Genomic DNA, 8113 nt, shown 5'->3' with positions numbered 1-8113 from the left:
ATAATGTCTGCTCCTATCCCTCACCATGACTATTATAATGATCAAGGAGTTGTGATCACGATCACCGAAATGTTCTCCAACTCCGAGATATGCCACCTGACTTGACTCGTTTCCAAGCATTAAATCTACTGTGGCCTCCACTCTAATCGTCTTATCTCCACACTGAGTGAAGCAATCTTCACAGACACAGCTGACAGAATTTGTTCCATCCAATTTTCTTTTCCCTCAGGAGGTGCTAATCAATATTAAGGAAGTTGATGTCAACCATTAGAACAACCCTGTTAATTTCGCCCATTTCCAAAATCTGTCATCCAGTCTGCTCCTCCATTTCTCTGTTGATATTGGGAAGCTGTGGAAAACTCCCAACAAATTGAGTGTTTCTTTCCTTTTTCTGGCGTTCATCCATACCGACTCAATAAGAAAACTCTCGTCGACAACCTCCCTTACTGCAGCTGTGATACTACCTCTGATTAGCAATTCCACTCCAGCACATCTTTTCCTCCCTCCCTATTAATTTTGAAGCATGTAAACTGCACAACATCCAAAAACCATTCCTACTCCTGTGGTCTAAGTTCATCATCCATATTGATAACTCTTTTGTGTTAAGATAACATACTACAATCAAACACACTGACTACAACGTTGACCTGTCAAGTGTTTATCCTCCCTCACAGACTATGTTCTCGCTGTCACTGCCTGTTCACCAGCTACCCCCAACCTTTCATACGTAGCTCCGGTTCCCATCCCCCTGCTGAACTAGTTTAAACCTTCCTGAAGAGCTATTGCAAATTTCCCGCCAAAGATACTGGTGCCCTCCGGTTCAGGTGCAACACGTCCCACCATACACAGAATTTATCGCAATGGTGAACACATCTGAAGCCCTCCCTCCAAAACCAGCTCTGCAGCGACGTGTTCAACTGCACACGCACTCTCTTCCGAGCCTCACGACCATGGTACATGTAGCAATCCTGACAGCGCTACTCTGCTTGTCCTGCATTTTAGCTTCTAAACTAACTGTCTATATTCACTTTTCCCGTCCTCAACCTTTTCTAACTATGTCATTCCCATCGATGTTTACCACGACATCTGGCTGTTTACCTTTCTCAAGAAGAGTCCTTTCAGCTCGATTCGAGACTTCCCTCATCCTGGCACTGAAGTGTGACCACAGTCTTGGGGAGTAATGTTCACTAATGACAATCCTTCTTCTAAACATGTTCTTATATTCAATGTTTCTCTTTGTCCACCTAACTTTGTGTCATTGGCAAACTTCGCAAGAATGCCCCCAGTCCCTTCATCCAGATCATTAATATATAATGTGTACAGCTGTGGCCCCCAACACTGAACCCTGCCGGACACCGCTTGTCACCGGCTGCCATTGCGAAAAAGAACCTTTTATCCCAACTCTATGCCTCCTGTCAGACAGCCAATCCTCAATCCATACCAGTAGCTCACCTCGAACACCATGGGCCCTGATCTTGCTCAGCAGCCTCCCACGTGGCAACTTATTAAAGGCCTTTTGGAAGTCCAGGTCGACCACATCCACTGGGTTTCCGCGGTCTAACCTACTTGTCACCTCTTCAAAGAACTCCAACAGGTTTGTCAGGCATGACCTCCCCTCACAAAATCCATATTGACTTATTCTAATCCGACCCTGCTCTTCCAAGTATTTAGAAACCTCATCCTTAATGATGGATTCTAGAATTTTATCAACAACCGAGGTTAGGCTAATTGGCCTATAATTTTCTTCAATTTTTTCCCAAAGTGCAAGACCTCGCATTTACTCACATTGAGTTCAATCAACCATTTCCTGGACCACTGCTCCAAACTGTCTAGATCCTTCTGCAGCCTTCTTTTCTTCAATAAGCTTCAATTAGCTTATTTTCTTCAATAAGCTTCAATGTCATTTTTCAGGATAATCATGCCCCATATTCAAGTAATGAATGCACGTTTCTCATAGTAAAAGCTTTGAGTATTTTTGTTATAACGTCAAACTGGTGCATTTTATTTTAGTATCTGTCATGAATTCTATTAATTATTAGGCAGATTTTATTGCTGAAGCCCATTGCTTTTTTTAAGCTTTGACTCCAGAGGCTGAAAACGTTACATAGAACATAGAACATAGAACAATACAGCACAGAACAGGCCCTTCGGCCCACGATGTTGTGCCGAACTTCTAACCTAGATTAAGTACCCATCCATGTACCCATTACATTTTTTAAGCTTTGACTCCTGAGGCTGAAAACGTTACCTTTAAAAGGATAGGCTATCTGTACAAATTGAAAGGAAACATTAATAACATAAAGTCATTCACATCAAATATCCAGTAGGAAATCGAAGATTCATCATCAAGGAGTGTTTTGATAAAACATGTATTTTGGTCCACATTTTTACCAAGTCTTCAGATTTGTCTCTATAGAGATTTCACCACATTCTTCAGGTCTTCTCTCGATTTTTTTTCTGACTTTCTGAGAGACATCTGCATTGTACAGCAATTTCGGTCTCATCTGAGGGTTGGCTCCTTGGAGTGATTTTGGTGAATGATGTTCAGTGAAAGTCAGGGAGACAGTGAGGTCTACAGATACTGAGATTAGAGTTGAGATGTGTTGCTGGAAAACGCACGGCAGGTCAGGCAGCATCCGAGGAGCAGAACAATCAACTTCTCGGGCCGGAGCCCTTCTTCAGGAGTCCTGCGATTGTCCAGCAACACACTCTCATATCTCTGAAATTCAAGTCTTTGATTCTCTCGTGATATCTCGTGAATCGCGAATCATTTTAATCGGGCACTATTTTAAACAAAGAGGACGGCCTTTTGCGAAATGTTGTGATATTGTGATGACTGTAAATAGACAAATGCACGCACAAACTGAATATTTTCTGTTGTTAGTTCCAGATTACAGCGGCACCACCGAGTGGCTACCTACAACTGTGATATCTTGGCAGAAGCAGGATTTGTGGCATTTGCTCCAGAGAAAAGAAATCTTCTGCTCATAAAATGTTCCTGCTGGCCAGAAGCACTTTCAGTAGTTTTTATAGAACGTCATTATGTTTGCCTAAATGAATCATTTAAAAAATTATTTACTTTCCTGTAGGTTTCAATCATTTAGTGCACTCTCCTTGTACATGTCTTCACAAACTGACTTTTGGGATAGAGTCGAGTATTTCAGTTTGTTCGAAGCTATGTTTGAAATGCACTTTGACAGCAACAGAGCAGATTAAGTCAGCATGAATGACTCTCCTTCCTAACCTCTCTCCACGTCTGAGGTGTTCTGAATCTCAGGGTAAAGCCTCCACCAGTCATCTCTCTCTCATTAGAGACCAGAACGTTATGATCAACTATTTCATTTTCATGCTTTGGATACATTAATCGCTGATTGTTGGAATATATTGGAGTGTTGAGGCAAGTATCCGAAAGTTGCAAATGCTGAAATCACAAAACAGTTCAGACAGCGTTTGTGCAGCAGGCGAAAATTAATTCAGAACATTGCCGACTGCAGTAATTGGATGTTAGGATCTGTTTCCATGCTATATGACTCAATTACGCAGTTTTTTTTTTAAAAACGAGATAAATCAATCAAGGTATTTTCAGTTATTACATGACTTTAATAGGGCTGTGTTTGACGGAGAGGTCAAGAGTGGAATGCTTACATTTTTTCCCACTTCTGTTAAACAAAACGTGAAGTCTCAGGAGTTCATCTGTTCATACCTTCAATTGCTGTTGCTATAAACCATGAAAGGGAAAGTTTCAATTTAGCATTGTTTGTTTTAGGCCTGGCTGTAATCTTTAAACGAAACTGCAGTTTTAAAGGGACTCTTTGAGACCACGCTTAGAGAATGGTTTTGTTCTCACTCGCTTAGAGTGCACTTGCCAGAGTGGACGTGAAGTGGAGGTTCACAAGGCTGTCACGAGAGCCAGCAGAACTGTCGTCGAGGAGACCTTGTTTTGAATATTCGTTTATTCAATGCAGTTTAGATGGATGAGAGATTTTTAGTGTTTTTAGAGTCATGACTGACTTCGGCGATAGATGACATAGCCCCTTGGTTCATAGATAAGTAGACATTGGCACCAAAGTTTGGCCTTTAATCCAACTCCATTGGACATACAGCAGTTGGGTCCAAACATTTTCTTGAGTGTCTGAATGACTGTGCCCAATCCTCTTGACTACTACCAGAGTCTGTCGCAGAGTTATTGTGCTGTAGGGGCCCTTTGCAAATGATCTCTCTCCAATGCAATGAAGCCTGGTTAATCCTTGACAACAATCCTGGTCTGGATTCATGTAAAGCAGCAAGGCAAGACTGAAGTCTTATGAGTCTTCGTTTGAGGGGTCAAACAGACTTGGCAATGGTGGACTATTATTTTGTATGACAATGAACAAAGGACACAGCTATGCAACCTTGATCAAAGTCATGAGCTAAATGCTTTATATCGAGCGTACAATGTGTTCTTTGCTGGAGCAATTCATGTGCATCATAGAATTGCAGAAGTATGTTACAATTGATCAGAAGTGTGCCCGTTCTGTTCTTGCAGTTTGCCATATTATGAATGCACAGGCCTAAGTTTGGCATTGTGGGGAACGTTTAACATTACACGATGGGAAAATGACTAATTCGCGAATTATGGATTTGCAAATTAAACACGTCAGTGGCAAAAGTTCAGAACCGGCTTTCAGGACCAGTCTGAATGTAAGCAAATGGCACAAGCTTGATAAAATGTCAGTAATCTACTTAATGACTCCTTGTATAATTTGAACTGCACAGTCGTGCTGAAACAAAATGTCCATACAACAGCAATAGGTCGATGGAAATGATTACTGTTTGGTAAAACTAATAAGGCAATGTTCAACACTACAGATGACGTACATTTCATGTAATCTGCAATTTCTTAGCATATTTTAAAAATTATGATATTTCTCTTTTCTTTGGAAAGGTGCAACAGCAGAATTGACTCATGAAACCTGACTTTTCTCATCCAGTTGAGAAGAATAGCTATGATGGCCGAAGTTTGGTTTCCATGAACTCACAGACTGGGAAAGACATGTAACCAGGTTCATGCGAAGGAACTGGTTGTAAATAGTATTGAAACAATAACTCAAATCACTGTTGGAACTCAGCAGGAGGTATCAAAATCTGTGAGGGAAAGAATGGTAACCTGCGTGAAAAGTTCTTCAAATGAGTGAATTGATAACAAAGGCGCTGGTTTTGTTACTGCCTGTGGCTTACCTGCCATTTGTTATATATGACACGTTCAGCAAAAGATTACCACAGCCTTGGTCAGTCCAGGCCAATGAAAAAACAAATATATACCTTCGCCTGAGCATTTCCTACCCCAAGGTGACCACGAGTAGGTAGTTCGTGTGCTACATGTAACACCTTCAGTTTGTCTGCTCCCAGTGCTCTGGTGCACTTCGGCACATTTCCCTTCTGCACTAACCAGCCGTCATCTCCATTTCTGTCTTCGGATTTTATATTCCAGATTATAATCTTCCAGAAAACGTTTTGCCTCTTTTCGTTGTGGGCATACACATATAAAACCATTCATCATCTTGTCTTGCTACTGCAAGTCTCTTAGCCTTACAGGGCTAAACACTCCCGTCTAATCCTCTGCCTTTTACGGCACCATGACATCAAACAGGGTGTGTGCTAACTTAACTTCAACTCCTTCATCTTTCTCTACTTTTTGCTTCATTGTGTTTCTTATGATAGTCAGATCAAATTACCACACAGTCTGGGAAAATACCAGGATATTTCTGTTTTAACACCTCAGTTTCTTGGACTTTCTTGGACTTTTCCATACAATGGGGTGTCATTCCCACCTTGGATCTTGCCAAATCATTCCCAAGAAAAAACTGAAATCCTGAAACTGACAATCTGTCAATCATTCCCATTGTGACTTCCTCAGACTTAAGTTGGTACTCCAACCGGATCTTACATAGGGGAACGCTCGGTCTCTGTCCATCTCTCCCACAAATTACCACACTCAAGGCTAACAGATCAGAAACAATGCATATTTGCTCATCTCTCACGATTAATGACTGGTGTGATCCTGCATCTCTGAAAATTATTTTTTTTTATTCCTTCCCCGTTCTTTTGGAATAAACTTTCGCCGCAAAGTCGACCACTTTTTCGAGATCAGGTACTAACTGCACACTGAGCCCCTGCCTAGGCTGTGCACTCTCCTGCAGATCCTTGGCTCGTCTTGGAGTTATTTTAGTACCTTCACTAATGCCTCTGGCTTATCTTCGCTTATCACATCTTTTTTTTTCACAGCACGTTTCTTTCCTGACCAGCACTGTGACTTTAAATGTCCCACTTTACCATTGTGGAAACACCTGCTGTCTTTCCCCTCCTTTCGCTCCTAATGTGCATCGTTTTAAAAATCTTACCAGTGCTCTCCACTCTTGTTTATGTAATTTAGTATCTCCCTTCTCCTAACTTCTATCCCTCACAGGTCGAAATTTTGATCGGAATTTTGTTTTCTGAAGCAACATGCATTCATCTGCTAATTCTGCTGCCATTCCCATTTCCTGAACATTCTGTGTCTCCACATGAATTCTTACCAGCTTTGAAAGTGAGTTTTTAAACTCATCCCCCAGAATAATCTCTCGCAGACACTCAGTGGTCTTATCAATTTTTAAAGCAATTACTCAACAAGCAAAATAACCATGTTTAATTCTTTCAAACTCAGCGTAAGTCTGACCTGTTTCCTTCGTTATGTTTGTGAACCGTTGTCTGTATGCTTCCACTGCCAATTGATGAACACTTTAAATAGACTGTTTAACCTCTTCAAAGTCCATTGACTTCTCATTTGACAGCGAAATAAATACCTCAATAGCTGTGCCAACCAGTTGTATATGAATTGTCATTAACCATACATCCTCGGACCGTTCCATCATCTGAGCCAACGTTTCAAATGAAAAAAAGAAAGCTTTAGAATCTTCCGCATCAGAATGTACAGAGTACATTTCTTTACTCTCTATATCTCTCTCCCTTTCTTCTCTCTCTCTTTGCTCAGTTTAGAATCTTCTCTCTGTTTCTTTTCTGTCTCTTTTTCTTCTCTCTCACTCTCTGTTTATCTCCTCAATCTACTTCCCTCAATTGCAATTTCTGTTTTTCTTCCTCTGCCCCTAATGTCTATTTCTCTGACACACCTAAGTAATTCCCTGACAATTTCAGCTTTAATTTTGTCCTTCGTTAAACCCAAACTAACTTCTGGATGTAAGTTTGCTTGCTGAGCTCGAAAGTTTGTTTTCAGACGTATTGTCACCACACTTTTTTGTAAATGACATTACTTTTGCGTGCTTTCTGTATCGCGTCTTTCAAGTTCATCAGCTGTTTTTTAATGTAAAATACCTTGCAAGAACCGCACTAAATACCATATTGTACAAACAGGCTGATAACCATCCCTGAGGATACTTTAACATCAACTTGCCACTGATCGAAATGAACCACATACACATGACGACGGGCACCGCTTCGACTGGGACAACATCACCAAAAAGCACAGTGACTAGGCTCTCACATTCCAGCCCTTGAGAAAAAGAGCATGAAATGACGCAACTATGGGAAATGACATCACCACAGAAAATTATGTCACCACTGGAAATGGCATTATCACAGGTAATGACGTCACTAACCGACATTTTTGGGTTTCAACGCGAAATTCAGCACTCTGAATCAGAGTGCAACATAAAACTAACCACAATGGGACCGGTGTTAAAAGGAAATGGAAATGTAATATTTGAGACCGGACGTCATGTCTCATTTTAACTCCTTTATGCTCTTTACTCCACCTGCCAAGTAAGTGTTTAACTTGCAAAGTTCAGATATCTCTTGTGACGATGCTGCCCCTTTTAAAATGGTATTCTATACGCGTTGTTTTTTTTTTAATGCAGAGTGGCATAAACATAGAGGTTCTGAAATGTCTTCATATATTTGCTTTTATTTAGACACTTGTGCAATGAGAACGGAGTGGCCAGTTCTCAAAGTTCAGGGCACGGATTAGTTTGGTTTTGGCAAGCTGTTTTTTTTTTAATGCTCTGTTCAAGCTTTAGGTTGGAACGCAAAAAAGCTGCTGCGGACCCAATGAAGCACTTTCATGCCGATTCCTTCTCCTTCT

The sequence above is a fragment of the Chiloscyllium plagiosum genome, chromosome 44, assembly GCF_004010195.1.
Source record: "Chiloscyllium plagiosum isolate BGI_BamShark_2017 chromosome 44, ASM401019v2, whole genome shotgun sequence".
Classification (NCBI taxonomy): domain Eukaryota; kingdom Metazoa; phylum Chordata; class Chondrichthyes; order Orectolobiformes; family Hemiscylliidae; genus Chiloscyllium; species Chiloscyllium plagiosum.
The sequence above is the reverse complement of the archived record's forward strand: the minus strand, read 5'-3'. Positions refer to the sequence as shown.